The 15,487-nt window shown below is 34.9% G+C and overlaps 3 long non-coding RNA genes across 3 annotated transcripts; 2 read left to right on the top strand and 1 right to left on the bottom strand.

Annotated features, from left to right (window-relative positions):
* Positions 1-196: 196 nt before the first annotated feature.
* Positions 197-833, top strand: LOC108201060 (uncharacterized). The gene is made up of 2 exons (XR_010288203.1): positions 197-401; positions 496-833. It is a non-coding gene; the product is annotated as an uncharacterized LOC108201060 (long non-coding RNA).
* A 7,874-nt stretch (positions 834-8,707) lies between these two features.
* LOC108201089 (uncharacterized) lies at positions 8,708-9,670 on the top strand. The gene is made up of 2 exons (XR_001802881.2): positions 8,708-9,223; positions 9,318-9,670. It is a non-coding gene; the product is annotated as an uncharacterized LOC108201089 (long non-coding RNA).
* A 3,961-nt stretch (positions 9,671-13,631) lies between these two features.
* On the bottom strand, positions 13,632-14,634 carry LOC108201087 (uncharacterized). The gene is made up of 3 exons (XR_001802880.2): positions 14,218-14,634; positions 13,935-13,978; positions 13,632-13,853 (listed from the first exon to the last, which is right to left on the bottom strand). It is a non-coding gene; the product is annotated as an uncharacterized LOC108201087 (long non-coding RNA).
* Positions 14,635-15,487: the final 853 nt, after the last annotated feature.

The following is a 15,487-nucleotide window of genomic DNA, read 5'->3' as shown; positions in this document are numbered from 1 at the left end:
ATTACTTGTTTTAATTTAGGTTTCACATTCAATTCTCATTTGCAGGAAGTTAATAAACATTTGCAGGACTCTAGTAGTGTTGTTTTAGTGTAAACCTTTATTTTCACTAGAATTATAAACCTAGATTTTCATTATTAGTTTTGATGAAGCTATATTTATCTAATGAACTCATATTTTGCTCTGCTAGTACTCATAGGTATGGTGTTGCATATGCCTCAGGCGCATACGAAGACGGAAATCTGCTTCGTCAACTCCATTGCCTTCACCTTTGTCATTCTACTTGCCTTCTTCAAAAAAATCAAGATTCCCAGAATGAGGAGATTGAAGAGGCTCCCATTGGAAAAATGACAGAATGCAACACTGATACGCCCACTGAGCATGTTCTTCCCCTCGAAGATGCTGTAAGATCCGCTATTTATCTACCATATATGGTTACATTATTCAAATCCCTCCTAATCATGTCTTCTCACAAAACATTTTATTTGTTACCTGTAGCAACACTCCTTCGATGCAAATCAGTTTGCAAAACATGGTTAGCAATCATATCAGACCCTGATTTTGTCAAAGCTCACTGCATCGAATCCCAGAAAAGACAACCTAGTTGCGAGAGATATATCACCAAATCATGATTGATGATCATGAAAGAAAAACCCTCCTCCAAGTTGATACTTGAATTGTCAAGTGACAATGACGGTTCTCCAAGTTGTCATGGGACTGAAATCATGTGTCGTGCTTGTAGTTTAGAGTGCGAGTAAGGGGTGACTCCAATCTTGTAATACATTCTTATTTAGTGGTTTGTGATTTTACCCTCCCTCGAGAGGTTTCCACTTTTATTGTATGTGCTCTTTACTTGCGTGCTTGTTATTGTGTTTGATTGACATCAATCTACAGTGGATGCGATCCTAACACAATTAACTTTGAATTTGGTTATTCGTAGAGTGACTTAACTGTGTTTGGTAATTATAAAAGGAGCACGGATGGCATGCTTAATATCTTGGGCTTCACAAATGTTGCACCATATTCATGTAAGGCGTTTATGGCAGCAACCACAGCAGCATGTCAAGAGGAGCAAACACATTGATATAGTGTATCATTATTTCTCTCGCGAGTGTATTGAAAGAGGGGAAATTACAGTGAAGCATGTCCGTATAGATCTTTGAGAGCAACGAGCTGATATACTCACTAAGGCACTGCCAGAGTAAATTTTTAAAGGATGCGGTCCATGCTGAGTTTACTGGAAGTCAAAGTGGTTGGCATTGCAACTTTGGATTTTGGGAGAAGTTTCTGTGCTTGGAATCTCAAACCCGAGTTTAACATCGCCTTGGATGATTTTTGGGATGCGTACCTTAAGAGATGATTCGACACTTGACTTCATTGACATACTGCAATTCCAGGTACTTGACTTCTTATGTGTATATGAGAGTTCAAATGTCTGTTCCTGGGTTGTATTGCCTAAATTAGTGTGTGATGAACTGACCATCACATTTATGTTATCATTGTAGATCCTTGCATCCATGAGCCGGAATTTTATATTTTTGACCATTCTTGAAATGACAAGCTCTGAAACCTTAAATTTGGCCCAGCTATTGATTGTAGGAGAACCGGCATTAAGACAGCTTTCTTTGCCTTGGGTAGTCAGCCTAGTGCAGAATAACTTGTTTGCAACGTTTCTGAGAGCGATGGTGTCGTCGCTGTACTTAACTGGCTCGAATAGTGTGGGACTTGTGGCAACTCTAAAACTGTTTCACTCATTTTCTTCTCACTGTATATGCTTCAATTATAGAGTGACTGTAAGCTTGGCATCATGATGACTTTATATAGCAAAGGAAGTAATAGATTATAATTCTTGAGTGGGGAGATCGGATACTTAAGCAAAGAATATTGGATAAAGCAGAATAAGAATGCATGTAAATACTTCAATTCCGGAGTGCAGGATCGGATCCTTGATTAATCACAATGCATAGCATAGAATAATGTAAAGTATTAGTGCTACTTTATTGTATTTGCCTTGTTTAGAGAAAAAATAGAACACAATTTACCCCGGTGGATACAACCGTCTGGGAAGCTCTTGTACGAGTATTGTCCCGGTGGATAATGTCATTACCGTAAAAAAGAAAAAAAAAAAAGAAAAAACTTTTGAGTAACATTTATCTTCTGGACATGTGTCTCGTGCATTCTTAAGTAAGAACATGTGCAGGCTACCCTTCAGTGTATTTTTTTTATCCCGCTTGGGATACTTATTTGCCAAGCGGAGGTTTTCACCAAATTTTGAATGACTTATATAAATTCTATTTTTTATATTCTTTTTACTTTTAGGAAAAAATAGAATTTAACTGTAGATAGAACCTGGATGAAGAAAATCCCACTCAAAAATCTTGATTAAGCGACTACCATGATGAATGTTCCGGGTTGGTCTTTCACTTCTTTTTTGTTGGAAAAAAAATATTTATTTTATTTTTTTTCTTAATGGATTAAACCATTAATCACCTCGACATGGAAAACTATAATTTTAAAACAACTAGGATAAATCCTCCCTTCAGATCTATTTCTATACTTTGTAGGCCCGATCTTAAATATTTTTCGGTCGAATTTTTTTGAACCTTATTTTGCTCAATAGAATGCATTACATGGCTAAGGGCATACTTCATAATAATAGACTTTAGAGTTAAAGCCAGACACCTAATTTAACGAGATCGACAATCATTCGTCATAACCACTAATCAGGATGTCTTTTTACTTGGGCCATTTGGATAATATTTTTCGTTATTTACTAAGAATTCTCTCGAATTCCTTACAATTTTCTCGAAGCTTGTTTAAATTTTTAATATAGTGGGCTTATTGCCTAAATCAGGTCTCATACTTGTAATTCTCAAAAAAAAAGGTCTCATACTTGTAAGCATTTGGGCTGTAGCCTTTTTACTGTCTATAAGCGGTAATCTTTCCTTTGACCGGTTACAACCGGTACTACTTCTATATAAAATATGTGTAATATATGTAAATTCATTTCACCTCAAGCATAGCAAAGTCTTTCCCTAAAATTCTTCAAATCCTTTTCTTCTTAAAAACCCTTTCCAACTTTTAAGGTTCTACCTTCGACAATTCCTTGGAGGCAACAACTGTTATGTTTTTCAGTTTCAAGCATCCATTCTATAAAGATCTAGGAAATCACCTTGATATTCTCAATTTACGCTCAATCATCATCTTCTTCAAGCCTTTTTATGAATTTTCTAGATTTTCGTGGAAGCTTAAACACTCAATACAGATTCTGGATCTTCCGATCAATCTCAGATCTCGCAACCTACTTCAAGTTCCGTTGAAAAGTGTAAGAGAATTATGATAATATTTATTCTATTTGTGATTTAATATCTCCATTTGGGAATTCATTTACCAAATTGTTGTATTTTAAATTTTTCCATATTCCTCTAGCTCTAATCGGGATAAAGTAAATTTAATAATTCATTTTGACATCAAGCCATCTTACTTGGTCATGGATTTGGACCCAAATGAAAGATATTGCAACCCCAAGCCCTCACTATTTTGGAGTTTAGATTGCTTTTATTTTATTACTCCTTTTGTTTATGGTCTTTTAGCCCGACCCGACTTTTGCCCAACCCTTGACATTTGCATCTTAAATTTTTTAACTAGAAGTTATTGTAGACATATCATCTTGATTCTAATACATATATATGTTACAATATTGCAGCGAATAATGAAGAAAATGCTCCAAAAAGATGGATCAATGATACATGACAACATTTTATGCTGGTAATCATTTTTTTATTTAATTTTAATTATGTCGTGCTTGTAGATATTGTTGCAAACTTTCTGTTGTCACCGAAAAATAAACAATATTGAAAATGGAGGACAATCATAACTTCTCCTAGCTTCCAAGAGAACATGTGAACATTGTAGTGCTTTAGCAGAACATTGTATTACTTGTTTTAATTTAGGTTTCACATTCAATTCTCATTTGCAGGAAGTTAATAAACATTTGCAGGACTCTAGTAGTGTTGTTTTAGTGTAAACCTTTATTTTCACTAGAATTATAAACCTAGATTTTCATTATCAGTTTTGATGAAGCTATATTTATCTCATGAACTCATATTTTGCTCTGCTAGTCATAGGTATGGTGTTGCATATGCCTCATGCGCATACGAAGACGGAAATCTGCTTCGTCAACTCCATTGCCTTCACCTTTTGTCATTCTACTTGCCTTCTTCAACAAAATCAGGATTCCCAGATTGAGGAGATTGAAGAGGCTCTCATTGGAAAAATGGCAGAATGCAACACTGATACGCCCACTGAGCATGTTCTTCCCCTCGAAGATGCTGTAAGATCCGCTATTTATCTACCATATATAGTTACATTATTCGAATCCCTCCTAATCATGTCTTCTCACAAAACATTTTATTTGTTACCTGTAGCAACACTCCTTCGATGCAAATCAGTTTGCAAAACATGGTTAGCAATCATATCAGACCCTGATTTTGTCAAAGCTCACTGCATCGAATCCCAGAAAAGACAACCTAGTAGCGTAATGGAAGTTGCGAGAGATATATCATTAAATCATGATTGATGATCATGAAAGAAAAACCCTCCTCCAAGTTGATACTTGAATTGTCAAGTGACAATGACGGTTCTCCAAGTTGTCATGGGACTGAAATCATGTGTCGTGCTTGTAAGTTTAGAGTGTGAGTAAGGGGTGACTCCAATCTTGTAATACATTCTTATTTAGTGGTTTGTGATTTTACCCTCCCTCGAGAGGTTTCCACGTTTATTGTATGTGTTCTTTATTTGCGTGCCTGTTATTGTGTTTGTTTAACGTCAATTTATAGTGGATGTGATCCTAACACAATTAACTTTGAATTTGGTTATTCGTAGAGTGACTTAACTGTGTTTGGTGGTTATAGGAGCACCGATGGCATGCCTAATATCTTGGGCTTCTCAAATGTTGCACTTTTGCGTCTGGGCTCCTACATGATCGCCAGAGAACTGGACAAACCCCTTCACCTCCCCCTCTTTCTTTACATATTTCAATAACTTATTGCTATATTGTGACCGCAACTCAACAAACCTTGGCAGCTCTACAACTAGTTCACTCATTTTCTTCTCACCGTACATATATCAGATGTATTTGCTTCAATTATAGGATGACCGTAAGCTTGGCATCATGATGACCTTTTAAAACAAAGGAAAAAGATTATAATTCTTGAGTGGGGATCGGATGCTCGACTGCTTGAGCACATGGATATCAAATAGAGCAAAACATAGAGCATGTTTGGCAATGAAAAGCTAGTTCTACAGCCGTGCTTCTATTTTTCTTGACCTGCTGTAAAAAAATATTTTAAGAATCCTGATTAAATAGTTTGATATTATAATACAAATTAATTTTAATAATTTTAAGTTTATTATTATGTTAAATTGAATATAAAATATAAGAATATTGTTAGAGAAATTCTACCAAATACTACTTTTTCAGCATGTATGCTTTATATCTGATGACCCTTTATGACAGATGAAATACTTCAATTCCCTGCCTTCACAGAAAAGAAAAAGGATCCTCCAGGCCAGGATCGGATCCTTGATAAATCACAATGCATAGCGTAGAATAATGTAAAGTATTACTGCTATTTTTCTCATCCTTCCATGTATTCTTTAAGACTGTCATTGGAACATCCTAGCTACTCTAGTTGATAAATTTATGTTATGACAATACATCAAGTTACTTATTATTGAAAATAAAATATTTTCTGAAAATACATTCTTAAGTTAAAAACCTTTTAGTCTTATATTCTTGATAAAATTTCAACATTGAGAATTTAAAAATACTTTATAATTCTAAATCATACGTACGTGATTGAGTACTTAACTGAGCACTTGAGAATTTAAAAATACTTTATAATTCTAAATCACTTCCTTAGCAGCAGAATTCGGGGTTTTCTGCCAACAAATAGAAACTTCGTCTCACCTGCTTTGGGACTGCCAACTAGCAAAATGGGCTTGGTCTTTTATAAGTAATTGGTGGAACCTTAAAACCACGATGACAGGCTTCAGCAATTTCAATCTCATGGCCTTACTTAAACTGAACAGGCCACGTTTTATCTCCAAAGTATGGCGTATGGTGATATCGGCTTCGCTGTGGTCTATCTGGGTAGCCAGAGACGACCAAATCTTTAATAAGATAAAGATTAAAGAAAAAAAAATTCAGGAGTTGATATTCATTCGAGTTGCTAAATGGGGCAGTGCTTCAAACATCATGTCATTTGGGCAGGGGCCACTCTGGAGAGTAAACCCTATAGGTGCTCTAAATGTGCATCACAGAAAGGACATGAATCTATTCTCTGCAGGGAAGTGAGGAGTAGTGTATACTCAGTAATTTGCATGGTTGATGCGGCATATTCAGTTAGTAAATGGGGGGACATGCGTGGTGGAATTTGCAGGGAAGTGGAGGCAATTCTGCATGTTTTAAACCTCATAAATTCAGGTGCTCTACCTGATAATAAGGTAGTTATTTGCTCAGATTCCCAAAGAAGCTGCCTAGTATTTGATGTTTTTTAATGTTAGCAGAATCCCGAACTGAGTAGCCTGCAGCCACGCATGCATAATAAGGTCCCTCTGCTCGATCGCCACAAGCACAAATTGCTTTTGACATGAACATTGGTAAGACGGATTGTTTTAGGATTTTCGTCCACAGAAGTTATTGCTATATTGTGACCGGAACTCAACAAACCTTGGCAACTCTAAAACTGTTTCTCTCATTTTCTTCTCACTGTATATGCTTCAATTATAGAGTGACTGTAAGCTTGGCATCATGATGACTTTATATAGCAAAGGAAGTAAAAGATTATAATTCTTGAGTGGGGGATCGGATACTTAAGCAAAGAATATTGGATAGAGCAGAATAATGTAAAGTATTAGTGCTACTTTTTTGTATTTGCCTTGTTTAGAGTAAAAATAGAACACAATTTATCCCGGTGGATACAACCGTCTGGGAAGCTCTTATACGAGTATTGTCCCGGTGGATAATGTCATTACCGTAAAAAAGAAAAAAAAAAAAAAACTTTTGAGGAACTGTGTCTCGTGCATTCTTTAGTAAGAACATGTGCAGGCTGTGCCTCAGTGTATTTTTTTTATCCCGCTTGGGATACTTATTTGCCAAGTGGGGGTTTTCACCGAATTTTGAATAACTTATGTAAATTCTATTTTTTATATTCTTTTTATTTTTAGGAAAAAATAGAATTTAACTGTAGATAGAACCTGGATGAAGAAAATCCCACCCAAAAATCTTGATTAAGCCACACCCATGATGAATGCTCCATGCGGGTTGGTCTTTCACTTCTTTTTTTGTTGGAAAAAAAAAATTTTATTTTATTTTTCTTCTTAATGGATCAAACCGTCAATCATCTCGACATGGAAAGTTATAATTTTTCCACAACTAGGATAAATCCTCCCTTCAGACCAGATTTATTTCTATACTTTGTAGGCCCGATCTTTAATATTTTTCGGACGAATTCTTTTTAACCTTATTTTGCTCAATAGAATGAATTACATGGTTAAGGGTATACTTCATAAAAATAGACTTTAGAGTTAAAGCCAGACACCTAATTTAACGAGATCGACAATCATTCGTCATAACCACTAATCAGGATTATCTTTTTACTTGGGTCATTTGGTTAATAGTTTTCGTTATATACTAAGAATTCTCCCGAATTCCTTAGAATTTTCCCGAAGCTTGTTTAAAATTTTAATATAGTGGGCTTCTTGCCTCAATCAGGTCTCATACTTGTAAGCATTTGGGCCGTAGCCTTTTTACTGTCTATAAGCGGTAATCTTTTCTTTGACCGGTTACAACCGGTACTACTTCTTTATAAAATATGTGCAACATATGTAAATTCATTTCACCTCAAGCATAGCAAAGTCTTTCTCTAAAATTCTTCAAATCCTTTTCTTCTTGAAAACCCCTTCCAACTTTTAGGGTTCTACCTTCGACAATTCCTCGAATGCGACAACTGTTATGTTTTTCAGTTTCAAGCATCCATTCCATAAAGATCTAAGAAATCACTTTGATATTCTCAATTTACGCTCAATCATCATCTTCTTCAAGCCTTTTTATGAATTTTCTAGATTTTCGTGGAAGCTTAAACACTCGATACAGATTCTGGATCTTCCGATCAATCTTAGATCTCGCAACCTACTTCAAGTTCCGTTGAAAAGTGTAAGAGAATTATGATAATATTTATTCTATTTGTGATTTAATATCTCCATTTGGGAAATCATATCCCAAATTGTTGTATTTTAAATTTTTCCATATTCCTCTAGCTCTAATCGGGATAAAGTAAATTTAATAATTCATTTTGACATCAAGCCATCTTACTTGGTCATGGATTTGGACCCAAATGAAAGATATTGCAACCCCAAGCCCTCACTATTTTGGATTTTAGATTGTTTTTATTTTATTTCTCCTTTTGTTTATGGTCTTTTAGCCCGACCCGACTTTTGCCCAACCCTTGACATTTGCATCTTAAAATTTTTAACTAGAAGATATTGTAGACATATCATCTTGATTCTAATACATATATATATGTTACAAAATTGCAGCGAATAATGAAGAAAATGCTCCAAAAAGGTGGATCAATGATATATGACAACATTTTATGCTGGTAATCATTTTTTTATTTAATTTTAATTATGTCGTGCTTGCAGATATTGTTGCAAACTTTCTGCTGTCACCGAAAAAAAACAATATTGAAAATGGAGGACAATCATAAATTCTCCTAGCTTCCAAGAGAACATGTGAATATTGTAGTGCTTTAGCAGAACATTGTATTACTTGTTTTGATTTAGGTTTCACATTCAATTCTCATTTGCAGGAAGTTAATAAACATTTGCAGGACTCTAGTAGTGTTGTTTTAGTGTAAACCTTTATTTTCACTAGAATTATAAACCTAGATTTTCATTATCAGTTTTGATGAAGCTATATTTATCTAATGAACTCATATTTTGCTCTGCTAGTCATAGGTATGGTGTTGCATATGCCTCATGCGCATACGAAGATGGAAATCTGCTTCGTTAACTCCATTGCCTTCACCATTCTCATTCTACTTGCCTTCTTCAACAAAATCAGGATTCCCAGAATGAGGAGATTGAAGAGGCTCTCATTGGAAAAATGACAGAATGCAACACTGATACGCCTACTGAGCATGTTCTTCCCCTCGAAGATGCTGTAAGATCCGCTACTTATCTACCATATATAGTTACATTATTCGAATCACTCCTAATCATGTCTTCTCACAAAACATTTAATTTGTTACCTGTAGCAACACTCCTTCGATGCAAATCAGTTTGCAAAACATGGTTAGCAATCATATCAGACCCTGATTTTGTCAAAGCTCACTGCATCGAATCCCAGAAAAGACAACCTAGTAGCGTAATGGAAGTTGCAAGAGATATATCACCAAATCATGATTGATGATCATGAAGCAAAAACCCTCCTCCAAGTTGATACTTGAATTGCTAAGTGACAATGACGGTTCTCCAAGTTGTCAGGGGATTGAAATCATGTGTGGTGCTTGTATTTTAGAGTGTGAGTGAGGGGGCGACTCCAATCCTGTAATACATTCTTATTTAGTGGTTTGTGATTTTACCCTCCCTCGAGAGGTTTCCACGTTTATTGTATGTGTTCTTTACTTGTGTGCTTGTTATTGTGTTTGATTAACATCAATCTATAGTGGATGCGATCCTCACAATTAACTTTGAATTTGGTTATTCGTAGAGTGACTTAACTGTGTTTGGTAATTATAAAAGGAGCACGGATGGCATGCTTAATATCTTGGGCTTCACAAATGTCGCACCATATTCATGTAAGGCGTTTATGGCAGCAACCAGAGCAGCATGTCAAGAGGAGCAAACACTTTGATATAGTGTTTCATTTCTCTCGCGAGTGTATTGAAAGAGGGGAAATTACAGTGAAGCATGTCCGTATAGATCTCATTCCCCACTAGCATCGGATTATCTTCCACATTAGTCACCAAAAACTGAAGATAGTTATGCTTTTGAAACCACAGTGCCCGAAGAAACTTACCATTGTCACCCTTAGCACCAGTGACTGCCAATCGATGACATTAAACACATCGCAGCTTGCAGAATCCCGAACTGAGTAGCCTGCAGCCACGCATTCATAATACGGTCCCTCTGCTCGCCACAAGCACAAATTGCTTTTGACATGAACATTGGTAAGACGGATTGTTTTAGGATTTTCGTCCACAGAAGTTATTGCTATATTGTGACCGGAACTCAACAAACCTTGGCAACTCTAAAACTGTTTCACTCATTTTCTTCTTACTGTATATGCTTCAATTACAGAGTGACCGTAAGCTTGGCATCATGATGACCTTATATAGCAAGGAAGTAAAAGAATATAATTCTTGAGTGGGGGATCGGATACTTAAGCAAAGAATATTGGATAGAGCAGAATAAGAATGCATGTAAATACTTCAATTCCGGAGTGCAGGATCGGATCCTTGATTAATCACAATGCATAGCATAAAATAATGTAAAGTATTAGTGCTACTTTTTTTTGTATTTGCCTTGTTTAGGAAGCTCTTGTACGAGTATTGTCCCGGTGGATAATGTCATTACCGTAAAAATAGAGAAAAAACAAAAACTTTTGAGTAACATTTATCTTCTGAACATGTATCTCGTGCATTCTTAAGTAAGAATATGTGCAGACTGCCCCTCAGTGTATTTTTTTTTATCCCGCTTGGGATACTTATTTGCCAAGTGGTGATTTTCACCGAATTTTGAATAACTTACGTAAATTCTATTTTTTATATTCTTTTTATTTTTAGGAAAAAATAGAATTTGACTGTATATAGAACTTGGATGAAGAAAATCCCACCCAAAAATCTTGATTACACCCATGATGAATGCTCCCCGTGGGTTGGTCTTTCACTTCTTTTTTGTTGGAAAAAAAAATGTTTACTTTATTTTCCTTCTTAATGGATCAAACCATCAATCACCTCGACATGGAAAGCTATAATTTTTCCACAACTAGGATAAATCTTCCCTTCAGACCAGATCTATTTACTAAGAATTCTCTCGAATTCCTTAGAATTTTCTCGAAGCTTGTTTAAATTTTTAATATAGTGGGCTTCTTGCATAAATCAGGTCTCATACTTGTAAGCATTTGGGCTGTAGCCTTTTTACCGTCTATAAGCAGTAATCTTTCCTTTGACCGGTTACAACCGGTACTACTTCTTTATAAGATATGTGCAATATATGTAAATTCATTTCACCTCAAGCATAGCAAAGTCTTTCTCTAAAATTCTTCAAATCCTTTTCTTCTTAAAAACCCCTTCCAACTTTTAGGGTTCTACCTTCGACAATTCCTCGGATGCAACAACTGTTATGTTTTTGAGTTTAAAGCATCCATTCCATAAAAATCGAGGAAATCACCTTGATATTCTCAATTTACGCTCAATCATCATCTTCTTCAAGCCTTTTTATGAATTTTTTAGATTTTCGTGGAAGCTTAAACACTCAATACAGATTCTGGATCTTCCGATCAATCTCAGATCTCGCAACCTACTTCAAGTTCCGTTGAAAAGAGTAAGAGAATTATGATAATATTTATTCTATTTGTGATTTAATATCTCCATTTGGGAAATCATTTCCCAAATTGTTGTATTTTAAATTTTTCATATTCCTCTAGCTCTAATCGGGATAAAGTAAATTTAATAATTCATTTTGACATCAAGTCATCTTACTTGGTCATGGATTTGGACCCAAATGATAGATAATGCAACCCTAAGCCCCCACTAATTTGGATTTTGGATTGCTTTTATTTTATTACTCCTTTTGTTTATGGTCTTTTAACCCGACCCGACTTTTGCCCAACCCTTGACATTTTACTTCTTACTTTATTCTTCAATATCACACACACAATTTTCACTATATTTTTAAAATTGTAAATGCCTTAATTTTTTTAATATCTCTTATACCAATATACTTCTTGAAATATCAAATCCAATTAAAACTATTGTTTCATCATTGTTTGATTTAATTTTTAATAACACCCCTAAAAATACTCTCATGTCTTTGTAATTTGTAGTCCTTATTCAATTTGTTTATTTCTATACGATATTAGAAAATTTACATCATCCTCACATGGTTTCTCTAACTTTTACATAATTGCAGCAAATAATGAAGAAAATGCTCCAAGAAGATGGATCAATGATACATGACAACATATTATGCTGGTAATATTTTTTTATTTAATTTTAATTATGTCGTGCTTGCAGATATTGTTGCAAACTTTCTGCTGTCACCGAAAAATAAACAATATTGAAAATGGAGGACAATCATAACTTCTCCTAGCTTCCAAGAGAACATGTGAACATTGTAGTGCTTTAGCAGAACATTGTAAACTTTTATTTTCACTAGAATTATAAACCTAGATGTTCATTATCAGTTTTGATGAAGCTATATTTATCTAATGAACTCATATTTTGCTCTGCTAGTCATAGGTATGGTGTTGCATATGCCCCAGGCGCATACGAAGACGGAAATCTGCTTCGTCAAGTCCATTGCCTTCACCTTTTTCATTCTACTTGCCTTCTTCAAAAAAATCAGGATTCCCAGAATGAGGAGATTGAAGAGGCTCCCATTGGAAAAATGGCAGAATGCAACACTGATACGCCCACTGAGCATGTTCTTCCCCTCGAAGATGCTGTAAGATCCGCTATTTATCTACCATATATAGTTACATTATTCGAATCCCTCCTAATCATGTCTTCTCACAAAACATTTTATTTGTTACCTGTAGCAACACTCCTTCGATGCAAATCAGTTTGCAAAACATGGTTAGCAATCATATCAGACCCTGATTTTGTCAAAACTCACTGCATCGAATCCCAGAAAAGACAACCTAGTAGCGTAATGGAAGTTGCAAGAGATATATCACCAAATCATGATTAATGATCATGAAAGAAAAACTCACCAAATCATGATTAATGATCATGAAAGAAAAACCCTCCTCCAAGTTGATACTTGAATTGTCAGTATTTTAGAGTGTGAGTAAGGTGTGACTCCAATCTTGTAATAAATTCTTATTTAATGGTTTGTGATTTTACCCTCCCACGAGAGGTTTCCACGTTTATTGCATGTGTTCCTTACTTGCGTGCTTGTTATTGTGTTTGATTAACGTCAATCTATATTGACTGCGATTCTAACACAATTAACTTTGACTCCAACACTTATTTTAGATTAAAACTTAAAAACATGTACATCATAATATTATCACTACAAGAAAAATGATTAAAAGCGACCGGAAATGGTTGGTAGCTTTGAAGAGGGTCGCTTTTATCGATTTCGGTCGTTTTTATATAAAAGCTACCACTTTGCTGGTCGCTTTTGTTAAAAAATAAATTACTTTAAACCAATTCAATTTTTTGGCCTTATTTTGAATTTCCCGCCCTTTCAAAATAAATTCAACCAATATTGGTGGAATTTGAAAAGCGACCACAATTCTTTTCGGTCGCTTTTATATGGCTATTTTTGAAAAAAAAACAGAATTTTTTTGTTGTTGCTACCCCTGTTTATTTTAGTGCACAACTCGACAAATCATCCAACCATTCAAATAAGCTATGTATCCATATACTGGGAGAGGGGAAGTTGTCATACATCCGTAAATAATTCACAGTAATAACACAGTTTCCTCCTTTGCTTTATTATTAGCTTAATAGCTTTAGACAACTTAATGCTGGACACCCTCTCTTGAGAAGAGATAAGCACTGATCGAAAGGAATATCTCCGGATGCAGTGTTAATTATAAAGTCAAGTGAATTAAGCAGCCCCTGCAATAAGATTAATCCCAAATTAAAATCTAATACAAACAACAATACTTGTATAAAAAGTAAAAATTATCAGAATTTGACCTCAAGAACTCAACATTAAACATAGACCTTCTTGAAGTTCAAACCTGAAAAAATGAAGAAAAAAACAGGGGATTACATACACACATACACATTCTGAGACACAATCTACAAATATGAAATCCACACAAATAATAATTCGACAAACACGAAAAATAAGAAATCAACAAATCGAAACATGAACATGAAACCCGTATAGAAACATACGAAACCCTAATTGTAAAAACATCATAATCGAAGCCACATAACTTATAAAATCATGAAAATCGACCAATCGAAGTCATACCAGATAAAAGCGAAGTAAAACCCTAATTCTGAAAACGCCCCAATTTAAACCCCTGATTCTCTGAGACAAAACATCGAACAGGTTGCGTGCGCACCAGGGCCGCCTATAACTTGCTCACTGAAAACAATCTGCGGCTGTACCTATCTCAAACCCTACTTCTACAAACTAAAATCGCAGCCGTGGAGGATTCATTAAAAACGGGACCGTCGATTTTGGGGATGACGATTTCGTTTTAGTGAGTTTTAAGGGCAGAGGAAGAGCATAGGGAGAGAGAAGAGCTCGGATTGGGAGAGGAGGCGGAGGTCGATGCGGGGTGACATCTGCGGGTGCCATAGGCGGGATGGAGAATGTGTTTTTTCTGAGAGGTTTTGAGACACAGAGCGAGAGAGATATTGTAAGAGAAATTCTGAGATATATAAGAGCAAGTCCAATGCTAGATGCTATATATCTATTGCTATTGCTATAATATAGCACCAAAAAATGTTTTTTGGTGCTAAAATAAAACTTGCACTCCAATGCTAAGTTCTATAACTAGTTTCAAACTTGCACCAAAAAGTGTTTTTTGGTGCTAAAATAAAACTTGCACTCCAATTTCTAGTTATTGATGATGTGGCAACATGGATGGATCCATCCTTGGTTTCAAATATAGAACCAAGGATGCATCCATGCATGGATGCATCCAAATATAGCACCCCTTTGGAGTTGAGTTTTTTTACTTTTGATGCTATAATATAGCAATAGAACCAAGTATAGCATTGCATTGGAGTTGCTCTAAGGGGTATAAAAAAATGTTAGTGTGTTTAAGTTAGAAAATTTCTATGAATCTTAAAGTTTTCTAAATTCTTGAGTACTTTTGGAACCACTAATATAATATTTTAAAAAATGGTAAACTTTTTGAATTAATATTTTAATAACTCCAACAGATTGTTTATAAATAAGTTATCTTTAATAAAAAAAATCTAACTTCTTTTGAATACCCAAAATATTCATATATTTCATGAAATTTTAATCAATTATCACAAGATTTTGATATATAATTTTTAATTTAACAATTGATTCTAACTATATTTTAGTCCATGGTTTTAAAGATGGATGACTAGATTAATATATTTTACTTAAAGTTTCAAATTTATTAAAAATGTCGACTATCAACTGAAAATTGGTCTATTACATCTAAATGGTGTATATTTATAGTTTGCTAGTTTGAATTTAAAAAAAAAAATTATTGATCTTCCAACATAATAGATGTTAAGATCTCATACTCTTAATA

Source organism: Daucus carota, chromosome 1 (assembly GCF_001625215.2).
Source record: "Daucus carota subsp. sativus chromosome 1, DH1 v3.0, whole genome shotgun sequence".
NCBI lineage: Eukaryota > Viridiplantae > Streptophyta > Magnoliopsida > Apiales > Apiaceae > Daucus > Daucus carota.
This window is presented reverse-complemented; position numbering and strand designations above follow the sequence as displayed.